Here is a 23,999-nt window from a genome sequence, read left to right as displayed (position 1 = left end):
ATATCTTCTTCGATTTCTTTCAATAACGTCTTATAGTTTTCAGTGTATAGGTGTTTCACCTCCAAGGTTAAATTTATTCCTAGGTATTTTATTCTTTTTGCTGCAATTGTAAATGGGATTATATTCTTGACTTCACTTTCTGCTAGTTCATAATTAGTGTATAGAAATGCAACTCATTTTTGTATGTTGATTGTGTATCCTGCAACTTTACTGTATTTGTTGATTAATTCTAGTAGTTTTTTTGTGGATTCCTTAGGGTTTTCTGTATATAGAATCATGTCATCTGTAAAGAGTGAGAGTTTCACTTCTTCCTTTCCAATTTGGATCACTTTTATTTCTTTTTCTTGCCTAATTGCTTTGGTTAAAACTTTCAGTACTATGTTGAATAAGAGTGGTGAGAATGGGCATCCATGTCTTGTTCCTGTTCTCAGAGGAATGACTTTCAGTTTTTTTCCATTGAGTATGATGTTGGCTGTGGTTTTGTCATATATGGCCTTTATTATATTGAGGTACTTTCCTTCTATACCCATTTTATTCAGAATTTTTATCATAAATGAATGTTGGATTCTGTCAAACGCTTTCACTGTGTCTATTGAGATGGTGATGTGATTTTTATTCCTCATTTTGTTAATGTGGTGTATCACATTAATTGATTTGTAGATGTTGAACCATCCCTGCATCCCTGGAATAAATCCCACTTGATTGTGATGAATGATCCTTTTAATGTAGTGTTGTATTCAATTTGCTAATATTTTGTTGAGGATTTTTGCATCTATGTTCATCAGTGATATTGAACTGTAATTTTCTTTTTTTGTGTTGTCCTCATCTGGTTTTGGTGTCAGGGTAATGTTGGCCTTGTAGAATGACTTAGGAAGCCCCTCCTCCTCTTCAATTTTTTGGAATATTTTGAGAAGGATAGGTAATAATTCTTCTTTGAATGTTTGGTAGAATTCACCGGGGAAGCTGTCTGGGTCTGGACTTTCGATTTTTGGGAGGTTTTGATTACTGTTTTAAACTCTTTGCTTGTGATTGGTCTATACAGATTCTCTATTTCTTCTTGATTCAGTTTTGGGAGGTTGTATGATTCTAAGCATTTATCCATTTTTTCTAAGTTATCCAATTTGGTGGTGTATAGCTTGTCATTGTATATTCTTATAATCCTTTTGATTTCTGTGGTGTCTGTCATAATTTCTCCTCTTTCATTTCTGATTTTATTTATTTGAGTCTTCTCTCTTTTTTTCTTAGTGAATCTGGTTAAGTGTTTGTCAATTTTATTAATCTTCTCAAAGAACTCAAAGCTCTTCATTTCATTGATCCTTTCTATTGTTTTTTACCCTTTATTTAGCCACTTTCTGCTCTGGTTTTTATTATTTCCTTCCTTCTACCAACTTTGGGCTTTGTTTGCCTGTCTTTTTCTAGTTCTTTTAGATATAAGGTAAGCTTGTTTATTTGAGATTTTTCTTGTTTGTTGAGGTAGGCCTGTATTGCTATAAATTTCCCTCTTAGTACCATTTTTGCTGCACCCCATAAGAGTTGGTATGTTGTGTTTTCATTTTCATTTGTCTCCAGGTATTTTTTTTATTTCTCCATTGATCCAATAGTTGTTCAGTAGCATGTTGTTTAGTCTCCACTTATTTGTGACTTTCCCAGCTTTTTTCTTGTAGATGATTTCTGGTTTCATAGAATAGTGGTCAGAAAAGATGTTTGATATGATATCAATCTTGCTAAATTTATTGAGGCTTGCTTGGTTTCCCAATATGTGGTCTATCATTGAGAATGTTCCATGTGCACTTGAGAAGAATGTGTATTCTGCTGTTTTTGGATTGAATGTTCTATTTATATCTATTAGGTCTATGTGGTCTTGTGTTTCATTTAAGGCCACTGTTTCCTTGTTGACTTTCTGTCTGGATGATCCATCTGTTGACATAAGTAGGGTGTTAAGGTGTCCTACTATTATTGTGTTGTTGTCAAGTTCTCCCTTTAGGTCTGTTAATAGTTGCTTTATATACTTTGGTGCTCCTGTGTTAGGTGATATATATATTAATAAGTATTATGCCTTCTTGGTGGAATGTCCCTTTTCTCATTATATAATGTCCATATTTATCTCTTCTATTCTTTTTTATCTTGAAGTCTGCTTTGTCTGATATAAGTATGGCTATACCCACTTTCTTTGGATTGACATTTGCTTGGAGTATCATCTTCCATCCTTTCACTATGAGCTTATGTTTGTCTTTAGAGCTGAGATATGTTTCCTGGAGGCAGCATATTGTTGGGTCTTGTTTTTTAATTCATCTAGCTGCTCTGTGTCTTTTGATTGGTGAATTCAATCCATTTTCATTTAGAGTGATTATTGATATATGAGGGCTTAATACTGCCATTTTATTGCTTGTTTTCCAGTAGTTCTATATTTCCATTGTTTGTTTTCCCTTGTATTTCTCACTGCCATTTCAGTTTGGCGGTTTTCTCCTTATTTTTGATTTGTGACTCTGCTCTGATTTTTTGTTTTAGGTTACCATGAGGTTTGTATAAAACATCTTATAGATGAGATAGTTCTTTTTCTGGTAGCCTCATTTCTCCATTAGTCTATGCAGGTTCCATCCCTTTCCTCTTCCCCTTCCATGTTTTTGTTGTCACAAATTATTCCTTTTTGTGTTATGAATTTGTGATGAAATTGAAGTGTTTCTAGTTATTTGTGATGCTTTCTTTCCCTTTACCAATTGTATTATAATTAAGTATTTGGCAACTTATTGTGATATAGAGCTGCAATTTTCTTATTTTTTCTGTCTATTTATCTCCTTGCTCAAAGCTTTGTATACTTTTGCCTTTTGTTTCAGTTTTGAGAGATCTCTTCAACATTTCTTTCAGGGCAGGTCTAATGGTGATGAACTTCCTCAGCTTTTGTTTGTCTGTGAAAGCTTTTATTTCTCCATCATATCTGAAGGACAATTTTGCTGGATAGAGTATTCTTGGCTGATATTTTTTGTCTTTCAGTATTTTGAATATATCATTCCAGTCTCTTCTAGCTGCAGGGATTCTGCTGAGGAATCTGCTGAAAGCCTGATGGGGGTTCCTTTGTAGGTTATTTTCTTCTCTCTGGCTGCCCTTAGTACTTTTTCTTTGTCATTGAATTTGATGGTTTTAATATTATATGCCTTGCAGAAGGTCTTTTTGCATTGAGCTAATTAGGAGTTCTATTGGTTTCATGTATTTGCATGTCCAGTTCCTTCCCCAGGTTTGGGAAGTTCTCAGCTATTGTTTCTTTGAACAAGTTCTCTGCTCTTTTATCCCTTTCTTCTCCTGTTGGGATGCATAAAATCCTTATATTTTCGTAATTGAGTCAGATATTTCTTGAAGAATTTCTTCTTTTATTTTAAAATCTTAATTCTCTCTCCTTCACCTGAAGCATTTCTAGGTTTCTGTCTTCAAGGTCATTAATTCTTTCCTCCATAATGTCTGCTCTGTTTTTTATGCTTTCTACATTATTTTTTATCTCATTAATTGTGTTCTTCATATCCAGAATTCTTTCTGTTTTTTTTTTAAAGAGTTTCAATCTCTTTGGTGAAGTATTTCTTCTGTTCATCAATTTTATTCCTGAGCTCTTGAACTGTCTGTCTGAGTTTTCTTGTAACTCATTGAGTTCCTTTATGACAGCTATTTTGAATTCTCTGTCAGTTAGATTGTAGTCTTCTGTGACTTCAGGTTTTGTTTCTGGAGAGTTGTCATTTTCCTTCTGTTCTACTGTGTTACAGTAGTTCTTCATGGTGTTTGATCAATTGATCCTCTGCCCATGCATTTCTGGTAATAATCACCTTTTCTTATATGGGTACAGCTTTGGTTTCTTCGGTTCTGGTCACCTGGGTCTTGTGTTCCTTCACTGGCTCTCCCTGGGCTCAGATGCTGCTGTCCTGTGCACCACTTGTGGTACTGTTCTCATGTTGTCTTGAGGTATTGGTTGCACCACTGCCAGGGATGCTGGATTCATAGGTGTCACTGTCACTTGTGGGGGCCCAGGGACCCACAGACTTGTATGCAGCCCCCACTGCTGGTGGAGCTGGTGTCAGGGTTGGCACCACTGGGGGCTGGGTCACTGGTTCTGCTGTGGCTCCTGATGCTTCTGGTCACAGATTCCATCTGCCTCCCCTGGGGGGAAAGGGTCTGTTTTTTCTGTTCCCACTCCATCTGCTCATAGTTGTGCTCATCAGGCCACTCCATGTTTGTGTGGGCGGGGCTGCTGCCATTTGGTAGTTGCTCTCGCAGTCCTACCACCACCACTCCACCAGCATTCGCATGCAGGCTGGGCTGCCCCTGCCTCCACTTATAGTCACCTGGTTGCTGCATGAGGATCCACATTCTGGATCACTGCCACCAGGGCTGGGAAAGGGGCTGCTCCCCTAGTTCCACTGCTTCCTGAGGCTGCAGTCTACCCACCTCAGATGTATAGCTGCATGGATCATGTTGTGCTGTGTAGGGAATCCTCTGTTGGTCAGTGGGTGTCTATCTGGTTGTAACTTAGAGGGTAGAGACAAAGGGAATAACTAACTCCACCATGAGGTTGATGTCACCCTTATGTAAAGTATTTTGATTACCTATTCATTCTCTTTAATTGTTATAGATTTATTAAGATTTATCAGTTCTTGAGTCATTCCTGGTATTTTGTGTCTTTCTAGGAATTTGTCATTTTCATCTAAGTTACTTAATTTACTGGCATATAGTTTTTCATAGTATTCCGTTATTATCATTTTTATTTCTATAACTTAGGTAGTGTTTTTCCTTCGTTAATTTTTTTCCTGCTAGATATTTAATGCATTTGTAGGGATAGAAGAAATGCAACAGCACTATAATTTTATAATATACAGTAGACATTTATGTAAAAGATGTTTCATTTTTAAAAGAAGTTTCTCCTATTTCTCCGTCTTTTCTATCTTCTTAAGAGTAATAAATAGTAATTACTACTCTCATAGATAAGCTGCTCCATTGTGTTGAACAGTAATTATATCTTTATGTTTCAAACCATTGTCATCTCCAAAAACTACTCTTCATTTCACTGCACAGTCTCACTGTACTGTTTCCCAGTAGAATTGTACTCCAGTAAAATTAGAAGAACCCAAAGGAATTAGAGCAAATAGCCGTCAAATTTGTGTGAATGTATGCTAGAGACCCAGCTATTTTTAAGTACTGATTTAGTAATAGAGTGTCTACTGGCACACACCTTCTATTTATTCATATTATTAAAACTGTAGTGATAGAAATGTAAGCTACTTTAATGAAAAAGGAACTCAGGAATGAGGTAATTAAATATTACTAAATGTATTTAAAATATAAATACCACATATTTTCTGATTGATATCAGGTAAAAGTCTAAACTATCTATCCAGAATACTGGTCTCAAAGAAAATGGTCAGAACAGTTACAAAGAAGGTGCTTCATATTATCAGGCCTATTTTTAAAACAATCAGCTCTTTTAGAAAATTTGCTTTAGTCTTTCTTTTCAGCAGAGATTTCTGTTGATCCTTTTGTTGGTAATCTGTTTATGTCTGCATCCTTACAATCCTCTTTGCCTTTATTTTTATCAGTCGACTCTTGTATAACTTTTCTAGGTTATACATGATTAACAATGGGGGAAATCATAAGGTTTATGGATGGCTCCAGAAAATTTTTGTAGATCCAGAGCAGAAATGGAATGAAGTTATAAGAAATGCACACCATTGTCCCAGGCTTGAGCTCCTAAACCACGACCATGAAGCTCAAATGGAAATGTCTGCACTTCCAGAGGGAGGAATGCACTGCAGCTTAGCCAATGGGCACCACAAAAGGGAGCTGACAAAAATGAAAAGATGAGGACTCACAAGACATAATGGTGATGTCTGAGAAGGGAATTGGCACCTTTAATTCTTGATTATAGTAATTTCAGTATTCTCTTTTTTTTCTGGGTCAGTCTAACTAGAGGTCTCTCAATTTTATTGATTTTTTTAAAGAACCAACTTTTTGTTGTGCTGATTTTCTTTATTGTTGTTCTGTTCTCTATTTTATTTAAATTACTACTATAATCTGTGTTATTCTCTTTCTTTTCTTTGCTTTGCTTTAAGTTTGATCTTTTTTCTAGTTACTTAAGGTCAAAAGTTAGGTTATTGACTTGAGATCTTTCTTTTTTTTAGCATAGGTGTTTGTCGTTACACACTTCTTTCTAAGGACTATTTTAGGTGTATTCCATAAGTTTTGGTATACTATATTTTTGTTTTAATTCATCTCAAAGTATTTTCTAAATGACCTTCTGATTTCTTCTTTGAGCTATTGGTTATTTTGGAGTGTGTTGTTTAATTTCCATGCATTTGTGACTTTCCCATGTTTCCGTCTGTTATTTTTAATTTGATTTCATTGTGATTGAAGAACATACTTTGTATGAATTCAGTTCTCTTAAATATGTTAAGACTTATTTTATGGCTAAATATGTGGTTTGTCCTGGAGAATGTTCCATGTGTACTGGAGAAGAATGTGTATTCTGCCATTATTGGGAGGAGTGTTCTAAAGATGTCTGTTAGATATAGTTGGTTTATGGTGATATTCAGTGTTCTATTTTCTTGTTGATCTTCTATCCATTATTTAAAATTGGATAATGAAACCTTCAATAATTACTGTTGAATTTTCTATTTCTCCCTTTACTTTTGTCAGTTTTTTCCATCATGTTTTTGGGGCTCTGTTTTTAGATGCATATATGTTTTTAACTGTTATACGTTCCTGCTGGAGTCATACTTTTATAGTTATAAATGTCCTTCTTTGTCTCTAGAAACAAAGACTGCCTTAAAGTCTATTTTGTCTGATATTAGTATAGCTACCCCAACTCTCTTTTGGTTACTGTTAGCATGGTGAATCATTTTTTTCCATCCTTTTACTTTCAACTTGTTTGTGTCTTTGATATGAAAGTGAGTCTGATGTAAATAGCATATAGGTTGTGTTTTTAAACCTATTTTGCCATTCTCTGGCTTTTAATTGAAGATTTATTCCTTTTATGATTATTGTAATGACTAATAAAGTAAGATTTATGTCTGCAATTTTATTTCCTTTCTTCATGTTTTATGTCTATGTTGTTTTTCAATATCTTTATCATTACCTTCTTTTGTGTTAAATAGATATGTTTACCGTACCATTTTAATTCCTTTGTTATTTTTTTATTATATATTTTGAGTTATTTTTTAGTGATTGCCCAGTAGATTATCATTAATATCTTAACTTATAACAGTATAATTCAGATTAATAGCAACTTAATTTCAATACAGTATAAAAACATTGCTCCTATATAGCTTTTCTCGCCTTCCCTTTGTGCTGTTATTGTCACAAATCAATCTTCATATTGTGTGCTTATCAATATAGATTTATTATTATTGCATTATACTGTTGTCTTTTAAATGGGATAGTATAAAAGGAGTTACAACCAAAATATATTTATACTGTCTTTTATATTTACTTTTATAGTTACCTTTACTGACGCTCTTTATTTCTTCATGTGGATTTGAGTTATTATCCAGTGTTCTTTCATTTCAGCATTAATGACATCCTTTAGTATTTCCTACAGGGCATCTTTGCCAGCAATAAACATTTAAAGTTTTTGTTTACATCAAATGTTTAATTTCTTCTTTTCCAGCTTAATAGAGGTATCATTGACATATAACATATGTAAGTTTAAGGGGTACAATGTGATAATTAGATACATGTATATATTGCAAAATGATTACCACAAAAATGTTAGTTAACAACTCCATCCTTTCCCATAATTATAATTTTTTATGTGTGTGTGGTGATAAAATTTAAAATTTACTCTTTTAACAAGATATATTTCAAATATATAAAATGATGTTGTTAATTATAGCTGGGAGTTTGTATCTTTTGACCAACATCATCCATTTCCCCCACTACCAGTCCCTAGCAACCATCATTCTACTCTATTGTTATGACTTGAGCTTTTTTAGATTCCACATATAAGTGAGAGCATACCGTATTTGTCATTCTATGTCTGACTTATTTCACCTAGCGTAATGCCCTCAGGGTCCATCCATGTTGTTGCAAAAGGCAAAATTTCCTTCTTCTTCATGGCTGAATAATATTCCATATATATATATATATATATATATATACACATATGCATACCACATCTTTGTCCATTCATCCATTGATGAACACTTTGGTTGTTTTCATGTGTTTGCTGTTGTGAATAATACTGCAATGAACATAGAGGTGCAGATATCTCTTGGAGATAGTGTTTTCATTTCCTTCAGACATATACTGAGAGGTGGGATTGCTGGATCATATGGTAGTTATATTTTTAATTTTGGGGTGAACTTCCTTATGGTTTTCCATAGTGGCTTCACCAATTTAAATTTCCACCAACAGTGCACATGGGTTCCCTTTTCTCCACATTCTGACCAACACTTGTTTTCTGTCTTTTTGATAATAACCATTCCAACAGGTGTGAGGTAATATCTCATTGTGGTTTTGATTTGCATTTTCTTGATGATTAGTGCTTTCAAGCATCTTTTCATGTACCTGTTGCCCATTTCTATGTTCTCTTTGGAAAAATGTCTTTTCAAGTGCTTTGCCCATTTTTATATTGCATTGTTTGGTTTTTTGCTATTGAGTTGTATAAGTTCCTTATGTATTTTGGATATTAACCCCTTATCAGATAGAGGGTTTGCAAATATTTTCTCATCCCTTAGGTTGCCTTTTCATTTTGCTGATTGTTTCTTTTACTGTGCAGAAGCTTTTTAGTTTGATGTAGTCCCACTTGTTAATTTTTGCTTTTGTTGCTTGTGCTTTTGGTGTCATATCCAAAAAAATCATTGCCAAGATCAATACTAAGGATCTTTTTCCATAGGTTTTCTTCTAGTAGTTTTACAGTATCAGGTCTTACATCTAAGTCTTTAATCCATTTTGTGTTAATTTTTGTGAGTGGTATAAGACGGAGTCCAATTCCATTCTTCTGCATGTAGTTATGCAGTTCTCAACACTGTTTATTGAAGAGTCTATCCTTTCTCCATTTCATCTTCTTGGCTCACCTGTCAAATGTGAGTTGACTGTTTATGAGTTAGTTTATTTCTGAACTCTCCATTCTGTTCCATTGGTCTGTGTGTCTATTTTTATGCCAGTACCATACTGTTTTGATTACTATAGTTTTGTAATAAAGTTTTAAATCAGGAATTGTGATACTGGATTCAATTATTGCATTGAATCTATAGAAGGCTTTGTATAGTATAGACATTTTAAGAATATTAATTTTTTCAGTCCATGGACAGGAGATATCTTTCCATTTTTTTGCATCTTCTTCCATTTCATTCATCACTTTCTTAAAATTTTCAGTGTACAGATCTTTCACCTTCCTGGTTAAATTTATTTCTAAGTTTGTTTATTTTATTCTATTGTGAATGGTAAGATTTTCTTTATTTCTTTTTCAGATACTTTGTTGTTATCATATAGAAATGCAACTGATTTTTGTATGTTGATTTTGTTGCTACCATATAGAAATGTAACTAATTTTTGTATGTTGAGTTTAGGTCCTGCAACTTTACTGAATTCATTTATTAATTCTAATAATTTTGGTGGAGTATTTAGGGTTTTCTATATATAAGATCATATCATCTGCAAACACAGACAGTTTTACTACTCCCTTTCTGATTTGGATGCTTTTGATCGCCTAATTGCTCTGACTAGGGCTGTCCAGTACTATGTTGAATAAAAGAGGTGAGAGTGAGTACCCTTGAATTGTTCTTGATCTCAGCTAGAAACTTTCAACCTTTCACCACTGAGTATGATATTTGCTGTGGGCTTGTCATATATAGCCTTTATTATGTTGAGGTAGGTTCCTTCTCTACCTGATTTGTTCAGAGTTTTTATCACAAAATGATATTAAATGTTGACAAATGCTTTTTGTGCATCTATTGACATGATCCTATGATTTTTGTCTTTCATTTTATTAATGTGGTGCATCACATTTATTGATTATTGTATGTTGAGCCATCTTTGCATCCCAAGGATAAATCCCACTTGATCATGGTGTATGATCCTTTTAATGTACTGTTGAATTTGGATTGCTTGTATTTTGTTGAGAATTTTTGCATCTATATTCATCAGGGATATTGGCCTGTAGTTTTCTTTTCTTGTAGTGTCCTTATCTGGCTTTGGTATCAGGGTAATGCTGGCCTTGTAGAATGAGTTTGGAGGTGTTTCTTTCTCTTTGATTTTTTTCAATTCTTCTTTAAATATTTTGTATAATTCACCAGTGAAGCAAATTGGTTCTGGGATTTTCTTTGTTGAAAGGTTTTTCATCACTGATATAATCTCTTCACTAATAATTGGTCTATTCAGATTTTCTATTTCTTCGTGATTCACTCTTGGTAGGTTGTGTGTTTCTAGGAATTTATCCATTTATTCTAGGTTATCCAAATTTTTGGCATATAATTATTCATAGTAATCACTTATGATCATTTGTATATCTATGGAATCAGATGTAATGTCTCCTCTTTCATTTCTGATTTAATTTGAGACAATGTCTATTTTTTCTTGGTCTAGCTAAAGGTTTGTCAATTTTATTTATCTTTTAAAAAAATCAGCTCTTAGTTTCATTGATCTTTTCTATTGTTTTTCTGGTCTCCATTTATTTCTGCTCAGATCTTTGTTATTTCCTTTCTTCTGCTAAATTTGGGCTTAGTTTGTTCTTCTTTTTTTAGTTCCTTGAGTTGTAAAGTTAGATCATTTATTTGTGATCTTTCTTCTTTCTTGATGTAGGCATTTATCATTGTAAACTTTGCTCAGAACTGCTTTTGATATATCCCATAAGTTTTGGTTTGTTTTGTTTCCATTTTTGTTTCAAGACATTTTTTGATTTTCCTTTTGATTTCTTATTTGATCCATTGGTTGTTCAGGTATGTGTTTTTTAATTTCCACACGTTTGTGAATTTTTCAGTTTTCCTCTTGTTTTTGATTTCTAGTTTCATATCATTGTGGTCAGAAAAGATACTTGGTATAATTTTAATTTTTTTAAATTTGCTAAGGCTAACTTTGTGATTTAACATATCTATCTTGGAGAATGTTCCATATGCACTTGAGAAGAAGGTATATTCTGCTGCTGTTTGATGGGATATTCTGTATAAGTCTGTTAGGTCCATTTGGTCTAAGGTATAGTTCAAGTCCAGTGTTTCCTGATTGATTTTGTCTGGATGACCTATCCATTGTTGAACGTGGGGTATTGAAGCCTCCTACTATTATTGTATTGTTATCTACTTCTCCATTAAGATCTGTTAGTATTTGCTTAATATACTTAGGTGCTCCAGTATTAGGTGTAATAATATATATATGTATATACACAATATACAATTGTTATATCCTCTTGATGAATTGACCTCTTCTTTGTTATATAATGACCTTCTTCGTCTCTTGTTACAGTTTTTGACTTAAATTCTATTTTGTCTAATATAAGTATAGCTCCTCATGCTCTCTTTCTTTTTTTCCATTTGCGTGGAATATCTTTTTCTATTCCTTCACTGTGATTCTATGAGTGCCCTTGAAGATGAAGTGAGTCTCTTGTCAGCAGCATGTAGTTGAGTCTTGTTTTTTAATCCATTAGGCTACTCTATGTCTTTTGATTGGAGATTTTGGTGCATTTAATTTAAAGTAATTATTGATAAGAACTTACTAATGCTATGTTCTTATTTGTTTTCTGGCTGTTTTGTAGTTGCCTGTTCATTTCTTTGTCATTTGCTGTTTTTCTGTAGTGGCATGCTTTGATTTTCTTCTCTTTATTTTTTGTGAATATACTGTAGGTTTTTGCTTGTGCTTACCACGAGGCTTACATAAAACATTTTTTAGATATAACAATTTATTTTATGCTGACTATAACTTAACTTCGATAATACACAAAAACTCTACCTTTTACTTCCCCCCCAACAATTTATGTTTTTGATGTCATAATTTACCTCTTTTTATATTGTGTATCCATTAACAAATTATTGTAATTATAGTTACTTTTTAACTTATGTCCTTTAAATGTTTATAATAGGGTTAAGTGATTAACACACCACTGTATTACAGTTATTAGAATGTTCTGAACTTAACCATATACTTACCTTTACCAGTATGTTTTATATTTTTACATGTTTTCTTGTTACTAATTAGTGTCCTTTAATTTCAGCTTGAAGAACTCCTTTCAGTACTTCTTGAGAAGCAGATCTAGTGGTGGTAAAGTCTCTCAGCTTTTGTTTGTTTGGGAAAATCTTTATATTTCCTCCATTCCTGAAAGACAACTTTCCTGGGTAAAGTATTCTTGGTTGGCATGTTTTTTCAGCATTTTGAATATAGCATCACGTTCTCTTTTGCCCTGCAAGGCTTCTGCTGAAAACTTCACTGATAGCCTTGTGGGAGTTCCCCTATATGTGAGAAAAATGTTTTTCTTGCTCCTTTTAAAATCCTTTGTCTTTGATTTGAGACAGCTTTATTTTTATGTGTCTTGGAGAAGATTATTTAGGGTTGAAATTCTGGGTTGATCTATTAGCCTCATGAACTTAGATATCTAAATCTTTCCAGATTTGGGTAGTTCTCAGACATTATTTCTTTAAATAAGCTTTCTGCTCCTTTCTCCCTCTTTTCTCTTCCTGAGACTCTAATAATGTGTATATTATTTCTTTTAATGGTATCCCATCGTTCATACAGGCTTTCTTCACTCTTTTTAATTCTTTTTTTGTTTTGCTCCTCTGACTTTACGATTTCATATGATGTATCTTCTACTTCACTAATTTTTTCTTGCTTGGTCAAGTCTACTGTTGAAGTTCTCCATTGAATTTTCAGTGCAGTCATTGTAGTGTTCAACTCTAGAATTTCTGCTTGATTTTTTTAATAGTATATTTCCTTGTTGACCTTCTCATTTTGTTGATGCATTGTTTTCTTAATTTCATTTAGTTGTCTAACTGTGTTTTCTTGTAGTTCACTGAATTACTTTAAGAGGATTATTCTGAATTCTTTGTCAGGAAGTTCAGAGATCTCCATTTATTTAGGGTCAGTCATTGGAATTGTATTAGTTTCCTTTGGTGGTTTCATGTTTCCTGGATTATTCATAATCATTGGGGCTTTGTATTGGTATCCACACACTGAAGATGTAGGGACCTCTTCCAGTCTTTACCAACTAGCTTTGGCAGGGAAAGCCCTTCACCAGTAAGCACATCCAGATATTCTGGGTGGGTAGTCTGGTGGTGTCTGTGGGCAGGTTTGCAATTGGAATCTTTGGGCAGCCTCATGCTAGGGAGGGTTGAAAGCCTGGGACAGTGATATTCAGCCTGGTGCTGAGCCCTGCTGGGACCCTGGAGTCACAGGTGCCTCCATGGAGCCTGAGATTGAGGGTGTTGAAAGGGAGCCTAAGACTTCAAGAGTCACCCAGGGTTGTGGGGGCCAGCCAGTGTTGGGATGTGCCAGGAGACTGGGTTTGATTGAGCCAGCTGGCACTGGGATGAGCTGATATTGTGGGTTCACGGAGCCCACTGAGAGCCTGGTGCCACAGGAGTTAGCCCATGCCAGGGTGGGCTGGAAGGCTGGGGCCACTGGAGCCACTGGAGCCACCTGGGGCCATGGAACCTGACAGCCATTGGAATGGATTGGGGGCTTGGGTTCATGGGAGCCCTCTAGGATCCTGGAGCTGAGAAAAGTTTCTGAAGCTGTGGGGGCTGCCTGTGGCCACTGTGTCATGTGGAGTTACAGGAGCTGACTGGCGCCTGGGTGGGCCAGGAGCCTTAGTTTGCAGGGGCCTTCTCTGAGCCTGGATCCAATTAAGCTGTCTGGAGCCATGGGAGCTGGCGGGTACCAGGTATTTGGGTTCCAAGGAGGCCCCCCAGGGTGCTGTAGGAACTGCCTGGGGCCATTTGAGCTGGCAGGCACCAAGGTAAGATGGGGGCTTGGGCTCATGGGATCCTGCTGGAAGCCTGCTGCTGTGGAAGCTGCCTAAGGCTGCTGTAGCCAGTAGGCACCAGGATAAACCAGAGGCCAGAGTTTGAGGGAGGCTGCCAGGAGGCTGGTATCACAGGAGCCACCTGGGGCTGCTGGAGCTGCCTGGGACCACTGGAGCTGGCAGGTGTCTGCTTGCATGGGAACGTGGGTTCCTGGGAGACTGCAGGGAGCCCTGCTGTGGAAGTTACCTGGAGCTAAGGGAGATTCCTAGGACCACTGGAGTAGGCAGGAGCTGTGGTGAGCTGGTTTCTTTATTCACAGGAGATTACCAGAAGCTTGGTGTCTTGGGAGTTGCCTGGGGTCACTAGAGCTAGCAGAGGCCTGGCTGAAACAGGGGCCTAGTTTCCCAGGATCCCTGCTATGGAAGCTGCCTGGGGCAGTGCAAGTTGCCTGGGTCACTGGAGTTGGCAGGTGTTGGGGTGAGGGTGGAGCCTGGGTTCACAAGAGCCTGCAGGGGTGCATCGAGGGCTGCAGGAGTTGGCCTTGTGCGGGAGTACACTGGCTCTGGGTCCACATTGAAGTTGGGCACTCACTTTACTCTCCTTCTCCCACAGGGAAAATTTCTCTCTTCATGCTGGGCTGCCTAGGCTTGGGAGAGAGGTAATGGAGGCCTGGGATGGAAACCCATTGGGAGCCTGGTGCATGGGAACCATCTGGGGCTGCTGGAGTCAGCAGGCACAGGATTGTTACAGGGGCCTGGTTCCAGCAGCCTGAGGGGAACTCTGCCATAGTAGCTGCCTGGAGACGCAGAAGGTGCTTGGGGCCGCTGGAGTAGGCAGGCACTGGGGTGAGCTGGTTTCTTGATTCGTGGAAGTCTTCTGGGAACTTGGTGTCAAGGATGCCACCTGGGTCTGCTAGATCTGTCTGGGGTGACAGGGTGAGGTGTCAGGAGAGCCTAGAGTAGAGAGGCACTGGAGTGAGCTGGTTTATTGAGTCATGGAAACCTTCTGGGGGCCTAGTGTCATGGAAGACCACAGAGAAGACTGTTGTGGAAACTACCTCGGGCCATGTGAGCTGCCTGAGTTGCTGGAGTAGGCAGGCACAGGGTGAGCCAGAGTCTCAGTTCACAGAAGTCCACTGCAAACTTGGTGCCAAGGATGCCACTTGGGGCCACTGGAACCACCTGGGGTCACTGGAGCTGGCAGGCACTTGGGTAACAAGTTGGGTTTGTAGAATCCTGCAAGGAGTCACCTAAGGCTGTATGAGTTAGCCTGGTGCTGGGGCAGTCTGGCTCTGAGGTCCACAGTGAAGTCAGACACTCACTTTACTCTTCTCCCACAGGGAATGTGTCTCTATGCTGGGCTGCCTGGGATTGGGGGAGGGGTAATGAGGTATCTTTCCTATCTTCTCCACTGCATCCTTCCTTATTTCTGTGCTTCATCCAGGTGCTGTAATCCCTCACCGCTTACCTGCAATCTTTGGCATCTGTATGAAGGTATTTTCATGCATAGATAGTTGTTCAAATTTACATTTCTAGGGGGGACAAGTGGTAAAAGTTCCTATGCCACTATTTTGCTCCTGTCTTTCATTTTTGAAGAATAGTTTTGCTGGATGTAGAATTCTTGGTTGACAGTTTTTTTTTTTCCTTTCAGTACTGTTACTATATTATCCCAGTGCCCTCTGGCCTTCATGGTTTCTGATGATAAATCAGCCCTTTAATCTTATAGAAGATCCTTGGTACACAATGAGTCACCTCTCTCTTGCTGCTTTGAAAATTTTCTGTTTGTCTTTCCAAAGTTTGATTATGGTGTATCTGAGTTTGGATCACTTTGAGTTTATCTTGCTGGAGTTCATTGAGCATCTTGGATGTGTATATTAATGTTGTCTCATCCAAATTGGGGAGTTTTTTCCATTATTTCTTCAAGTATTCTTTTTTCTCTTTTCTTTGTCTCCTCTTTTTGAACCCCCATTCTATGTGTGCTTCATGGTGTCGACAGGTCTCCTAGGCTCTGTTTATATGTCTTTCATTTTATTTCTTTTCCTCAGATAGGATATCTCAATTGACCTATCTTTGAATTCACAGATTCTTTCTTCCCCTTGCTCAAATATGCTGTTGAGCTGCTTAGTGAATTTTTAATTTCAATTATTGCATATTTGAACTCCAAAATTTCTATTTGGTTCTTTTTAAAAAATTTCTCTTTGTTAATATTCTCTGTTTGTTGACACATGGTTCTCTTACTTTTATTTCTTCAGACGTGGTGTCTTTTAGTTTTTTGAACATGTTTAAAATAGCTGATTAAAGTCTTGGTTTCTTTGTTTAGTAGGTCCAATGTTTATGCTTTCTCAGGGACAATTTCTACTGATTGCTTTTTTTTCTTGTGTATAGGCCATACTTTTTTATTTGTTTGCATCTTTAGTATTGTTTTTGTTGACAATCAGACATTTTAAATAATATAATATGTCAACTCTGGAAATCACATTCTCCCCTCACCCCAGGGTCAATTGTTTTTGTTGATTTTGTTGTTATTTGTTTGTTTGTTTGTTTGGAGAATTTTCTGAACTAATTCTGTAAAGTCTATATTATTTGTCATGTGCAGTCACTTAAGTCTCCAATTAGTTTAGTGGTCACCTAATGATTTAACAGAGATTTTCTTAAAGTCTGCAACCAATATCTCTCCTCACCTTTGTTAAGAGATCTGAGTTCAATTTGGGGCACATTTTGAACACTCAGCCAGGCATTTTACCACTGTGCCCTAGCCTTCACTTCCTGCTAGCTGAAAGCCTCAAAGTTAGCCATGAATGAGGCTTAGTGCCTACTTAGGTCTTTCCTGAGCATCCTGAATAGCCCTAGGCAAGTAGATTTCTAAAAACATGTCTGAGCTTTTCAAAACTCCCTATGTACCTCTCATTCTTCAGCTTTTCATTTTAAGAAGTTTGGCCAGCCAATTGTTTGCCTCAACTTTTAATCAGCATCTGTTACTCAAAATGTTCAACAATTGCCTCTGATTGTTTTTGACATGCTCCCAGAGAAAAAGCTATTCATACCGAGTTCTGAGTCAGGTCAAATAAAGACAGTTTTACAAGTGAGTTCTTTCAGGGTCATCCAGCCATTTCAAATAATAATTATCTGGAAATGGGGCTCTGTGGGAGTTCCAACCCCATTCTGCTCTCTTCAATGGCTTCCAGGCTGCTGGTTTTCACTGTGACTATGGGCTGTTGGTATTCAAGGGTATCTTGTAGCTGGCAAGGGAGTGATGGGATCAGGGCAAGTTAACCTGCTGCAAAACTCACTGTTCTTACCAATATTCAATTGTTTTTCTTGAACATGTGCTTCCCAGATTACTGTAAGCCTTTGCTTAATTACCAGATAATAAGTAAATTTATTCTGACAATTTTTGCCATTGTTCTGATCATTTTTATAGAAGAGTGGGTTTTCTGAGGTACTCACTCTGTGTTTTTTGCTGATGTTTTTTGTTACCTGAAATTTTCACTTTTAAGTTTTCTATTTTGAATCAAATCATTAAGGCCTCACAATTGTGATGCCAAAAAAGATAATTATTAAAAGTGCTTTTAACTAAAAAGCTTACTATAAGAATGAATGTTTTCTTTGAGAACACAACTTTCTTCAAGGAGTAACAAAGATGTTGTATAGTAAAAATATCCTGATCAAATGGAAATGTATGCGTATTTTCAGAGATGTCAGGGGAGCCCCATTAACTTTTATTCCCTTTGAGTTTACAGTTATATACTACCAGGAGGTAAAATTAAATCTAACAAAATTAGATTTTCCATCAATAAAGGATTATTTTGTTATGACTTCATTACTTCTTGCCTGAATTAAGTTATATTACACAGAAGACCTCTATTTATTAGATTCAAGAATAAAGAAGAAATATGACACCTAAATAAAATTTCATATAAGAAACATTTGTCATTTATTGTTTCATTAACATTTAAGTAACTAGCATCAAACCAAAAACAAGGGAGTGATGAATTGATGGACATCACAGGTACAAAGCATTATCTCTCTCGTAAATGGGACTAAAAGGAATTTAAATGCAACATACAATAGTAGAAAGTATGAATTATGATAGTTTTAGATTTTTTGAAAAGCAATGGATATCAAGATACTGCTGGTTTTCTGGCACTAGTGACTTATACAATTTCAAGTTCTCAGAATACTTATTGGAGTAATTAGCTATTATGTGCCAATAATACAGACTTTGTGTTTGGATGACTCATCTCCTGTTCTAATTGTTCTAGTTAATTTCCTACTTATCATCCTGTTTTCTTTGCTGATTATTCCCCATGTAACCTATTTCTTCTCATCATACATGCCCTAGGTCCTAAGGCCCAGTTAATGTAACTTAACTTTGAGCTTATCTCCACATAAGAGTTAATAAAATGATCTTATTTAGTATCCAGGGCAGGCAACTTCAGTTATTTTCCATTTTTCCCTATACCATTGGAGTGAGAAGGAGTTTGTATGAAGCTTCTTGCTTAACAGGAGTTCTGTGTACGATTGGAATGTGGCAGGGTATATTAAAAAGACACAGGGGGCCGGCCCCGTGGCTTAGTGGTTAAGTGCGTGTGCTCCGCTGCTGGTGGCCCGGGTTCGGATCCCGGGCGTGCACCAACGCACCGCTTCTCCGGCCATGCTGAGGCCGCGTCCCACATACAGCAACTAGAGGGATGTGCAGCTATGACATGCAACTATCTACTGGGGCTTTGGGGGGAAAATAAATAAATAAATAAAATTATTAAAAAGACACAGGTAGGTGAGGAATCTATGGTAATTGCTTCATCCAGATAGGATCCCAGCTCTCAGGAGAGAAGGCCTAGGAAATTGGCTTTATTTTCACCCTTCTCTAGAAGCCCCTGCACCTACTATAATCTGCTTTCAGGTAGTAGATGACCTGGAATATCACACAAATTTTACCTGGACAAAGAGAAGTGAAATTGTATTTTTTAGGGATGCATAGTCTGTGGAGAATGTTTTTGCCATTTTTTTTTTTGAGAACAGTTTTATTTATTTATTTATTTTTTGTGAGGAAGATCAGACCTGAGCTAACATCCATGCTAATCCTCCTCTTTTTGCTGAGGAAGACCGGCCCTGAGCTAACATCTATTGCCAATCCTCCTCCTTTTTTTTTTCCCCAAAGCCCAGTAGATAGTTGTATGTCATAGTTGCACATCCTTCTTGTTGCTGTATATGGGACACGGCCTCAGCATGGCTGGAGAAGCGGTGTGTCGGTGCATGCCCGGGATCCGAACCCGGGCCACCAGTAGCGGACCGTGTGCACTTAACCACTAAGCCACAGGGCTGGCCCTGCACTTTTGATAGAAGTATTACCTGAACTATTCTTCACCCAGGAAAAAGAATTAAAAATACAGTGAACTACTATGCAGTAAAATTTCTCTAATTTGGACCAGAATGAAAGTATAAACTCAATTATTTAAGTAATGAATTTATTAATTTCAAATGCATACCACCTGGGCTAATAGTGTTGCAAATTTCAGGTTCTCAAGATAATGCCTTAATGAAATTTGAATTATAATTATTGTATCAGATATTTGTATGTACATTAGTGCTTCTAAAATACTATACATTTAAAATAGTTAATGCTTGTCTTAAATGCATTCAGCAAACTTCATTTGACATTTATTTATCACATAGAATATGCCATTTACCTTATTAGTTACTGGAAATGGAGTTAAATAAAAATTATCCTTACTCTCTAAGCACTCTCAATCTACTGTGGAAGTCTCATAAAAATAGAAAGTAAAGGGTGCTACCGAAGCTCAGAAGAGAGACATCTAACACAGGCATAGATGACATCTAACCCAGACAAATACCTGGAGTTGCCTGCTCTGGATAATAAATAAGATCATTATGTTAACTCTTATGTAGAGCTAAGCTCAAAGTTAAGTTATATTCTAAGAAGAAAGAACAAAGGCCTAGAGGTCTAATGGAACATGTCACATTCGTGAAGTACAAGTAGTTCAGTATGGTTGGAACACAGATGGAGGAAGGGGTGAAGGCAAAAGATGGACAGAGGATATATGTGGGGCAGTGGTAGAGGATAAGTCCAACCAGGTAGGTAGGATCTAGGAGATAATAAAGGGCTTTGCATACTATATTAAGGAATAATGATTTTATACTGAAATTGATGTAGAAGTATTGAAGAGTCTTAAGCAAGGGAGTATCCTCATCAGACCTGAGTTTTAGAACAAGTGAAATACCTTATGCGAGAGTAATTTGTTATGGCAGCCAAACTTACTAAGACAGAAATTGGTACCAAGAAGTGGGGTGCTGCGGTAACAAATACCTAAAATTTCAGAAGTGGCTTTGGAACTATGTAATGGGAAGAGGCGGGAAGAATTTTCAGGTGCATGCTAGAAAAAGCTGATATTACCATGAAGTGATCGCTAAAGGTGACTGTGGTGTGGACTCAGAAAGAAAAGAGAAGAGGTGGAGAGAATGCCTCCATTTTCTTAGAGAATACATAAAACATCAGGAAAAGAATGTTGGTAAAAGTATGGTTGGTAAAGGTCATTCTGATGAGGTTTCAAACAGAAATGAGAAACGTTGGAAACTGAAGGAAAGGTGGTCTTTGTCATACGGTGGCAAAGAACTTGGTTGACTTGCATTTGTGTTCTAGTGTTTTGTGGCAGGTAAAACTTGTGAGTGATGAAATTGAATATTTGACTGAAGAAATTTCTAAGCAAAGTGTTGAAGGAGTGGCTTGGTTCCTTCTGACTGCTGTAGTAAAATGCAAGAAGAGAGAAATGAATTGAAGACAGAATTATTAAGCAAAAAGGAAGCAGAACTTAAAGATTTGGAAAACTCTCAGCTTGTCCATATTACAAAAAATGAGAAAGCATGTTTGGAAGAGAACACTAAAGATGTGTGATTAACTGATGAAGATTTTAGTGTGAGTGTGAACCACAGAACTAATTAGCCACTCCAGTAGGAACATTGTCAATTTGAACTAAAAGAGAAAGCAAGATGGAATGAAGGAAGGCTGTCAAACTTCTTGGATTTTATAGGATGAGACCATAGAGCCATTTAGCTGTTTAAATGTGCTGCTCTTAGAGACAAGCGAAGAAAGACCCTGAAGGCAATTCAGAGATCATCAAGTCTGTCTCTTTGGTTTTAAAAGGGGGGAAAATCATCTTGGTTTCAATAGGCCAAACAGCCTCTGCCCAAAGCCTTCGGATCAGGGCCACCCAAAGCCATGGGGAGGGGCTACTCTAAGCCTTGGAGGCATGACCTCTGCCTAGCAGAGCTGCAGGGGCAGGACCACCACCTCAGTGGGTCCAGAAGGCGAGACTTCCACCCTAGTGGGTCTGGAAGGCAGAATATAGAGCCAGAGGATTATTTTCCAGCCTTAAGATCTCATGAAGTTTGCCTTGCTAGGTTTTGGACTTGCTTGGGATCTGTCACCCCTTTTTTCTTTTCAATTTATCCCATTTGGAAGGGAAAATCTATTCTATGCCTATCCCACCATGTATTTTGGAAGCACATAACTTTGGATTCACAGGTTCACAGCTGGAGAGGAATTTTGCCTTAGTATGAATTGTACCTCAAGTCTCACCCATATCTGATTTAGATGATATTTAGATGGGACTTTGGATTTTAGACTTGAGAGTTGATGCTGGAATGAGTTAAGATTTTGGAGGCTGTTGGGACAAAATAAATATATATTGTATGTGAAGAGAACATGAATTTTTAGGGGTCAGAGGTGGAATGCTATAGACTGAATATTTGAGCTGCCCCCCTTCATATGTTGAAGCTCTAATCCTCAATGTGATGGTATTTGCAGGTGCAGCCTTTGGAAAGTAATTAGTCATGAGGGTGGATCCCTCATGAATGGGTTTAGTACTTTTATAAGGAGATGTGAGAAAGATAATCTCTCGCTCCACCATGTGAGAATACAGCAAGAAGCCATCCATTTGCAAATCAAGAACAGAACCCTCAGCAGACACTGAATCTACTGGGACCTTGATCTTGGACTTCTCATACTACGGAACTGTGGGCAATAAATGCTTGTTGATTAAGCCACCAAATCCATGGTAATTTGTTATAGCAGCCCAAACTGACTAAGACAAATACTGAACCTACCCATATGGAGCTCATTTTGCTCATCTTTCTAAAATTCTCTGCTTCAAGTCCTTCATGGTTCCACATTGTCTTCAAAACAAAACCCAACTCCTAACCCAGATTGTGGGTAGTAGGGTAGTCAAGGAAGGCTTCTTACAGGAGATATTGCCTGAGCTGAGTCATCTAGGAAACAGAGGAGTTATTTGTGCAAAGAAAGATGTTTTGCCATAGAAAAAGCAAGCAAGGCACAGATAAATGTATAATGAAAGCATAGATTGGTGAAGAAGATGGCAAAAAGTGAACATGGGGTGCATGTGAGTGAGCTGTGGGGATTGGAGAAATGGGTACATATTTCAGAGACTTTTAGAAGATAGTATCAACAGGACTTGGTGTCTGATTTGATGGGTAGGACTTGCAGGGATGAAGAGGGAGGGATTGACATAATTTCCATTCTTCTGCATTGGGCCACTGAATGGATAGTGATGACATTCACAGAGGCCACAAGAGGACAAATGAGCAGATTTTAGGTGGAAGATACTGAATTCAATTAGGGGTATGATGAGTTTGAGGCATTCAAGTAGAGACGTCCAGTGGGCCTAGAGCTCAAGGAACTATCCCAGGGCAAAATTGCCTAGTCTATTAAAAAACACTTCAAACCACATCTTGATGCTACAAAAATAAGTTTACATAAATTTTAGCCTGGTACTTACCTAATCTATTAAACATTCTAGCAGTAGAGGCCCGTTTGGTAACTTTTTACTGTGTTCTATACAGGTACATTAACTAGAAACTCCTATTTAAGCTGTGACTTCAGAGATTCAGATTTGATCGGCTAGCATTTGGTATTTATATTTACTCTTACTCGTGCATACACCATTAGAATACAGAGGAGAAGAGAGTAGTTGAAAAAGAGAAAATATAAATATTTATTTTTATTAATTCAATTTGTTAGAAATGCATTTTTAATAAGCACAGTGGAGCAGTAATAGAGTCTGGAAGCTGAAATTTATTAGAAAAATTTCAAAAATAGACTATAAGGTTGAAGATGCATGTACTCTAGTGTACTTGCATTTATTTGTCATTTCCTTTAATGAAAAAGAAACTAAAATTAAAAATTTGTAGAGTTGTTATACTAATGAGATGGCACTACAATGATTGAGATCGTATCAGTAATGATGTCTTGTCTTTCTTTTCTGCACATTTATATATACTTCTCACCAAATAATTCTGTTAACGTTGTAATTGCTAGAAAAAGCTCATTCCAAAACTTTATTTAAGCTCATAAATATATCACATTAGGGAGTCTTCCTTTGTGGAGACTTTTGCAAAGAATACAGGCGGCTAAATATCAAGGTTTAGTTAATTAGCCATTGTAAGAGGGAGAGTTGACACAAAGACATCCCAGTGACAAGTAAGTTTTGGAGCTAAATGGATACTAATGGATATCATTAAAACTTTCTCTCTAACTCTCTTTTCATCACAATATATGCACTAGGGAAAAAAATTGCTGTAATTGTGTGTCCCTTATTTCCTCTAAATCATATCTTGTAAGATTTTTCAAAATATATCCATCTTTTATTGAATGGAAGACTACTGTTCAAAGTAAAATATGCTTTATAGAGGCACACAGAAAAGAGAAGCATTTTATTAGAAATTTAAACTTATGAAAACATGGATCTGTGATAACTGTGCATTCCACGTTCCAGAAACAATAGCTTCCATCTTTAATTGTCAATATCAAAAGCAATAGAGTAAGAGGTAATCAGAGACAAGAATGTCTGAGGAAAGTGAAAGTTTGCTGGTACCTACTTAACAGATCTTTTGTGGCTAATGGAAAGTCATGGGAGGCACTTTGAAATGAAAGAAACCTCATTTGGTGGGTTTGAATGTCCTCTGCTGGTATCTTGTGTGTAGTAAATGAACATGCCCACTGGTATGGACCCTAATAAGCTTGTTAGCAGGCTTATATCCCTTATTT

General features: G+C 37.0%; 1 pseudogene; it reads right to left on the bottom strand.

Annotated features, from left to right (window-relative positions):
• Positions 1-5,475: 5,475 nt before the first annotated feature.
• Positions 5,476-5,706, bottom strand: LOC101392638 (UPF0729 protein C18orf32 homolog pseudogene; annotated as a pseudogene).
• Between the last annotated feature and the right edge of the window lie 18,293 nt (positions 5,707-23,999).

Source organism: Ceratotherium simum, chromosome X (assembly GCF_057802395.1).
Source record: "Ceratotherium simum simum isolate JZ-2026a chromosome X, ASM5780239v1, whole genome shotgun sequence".
Classification (NCBI taxonomy): Eukaryota; Metazoa; Chordata; class Mammalia; order Perissodactyla; family Rhinocerotidae; genus Ceratotherium; species Ceratotherium simum.
This window is presented reverse-complemented; position numbering and strand designations above follow the sequence as displayed.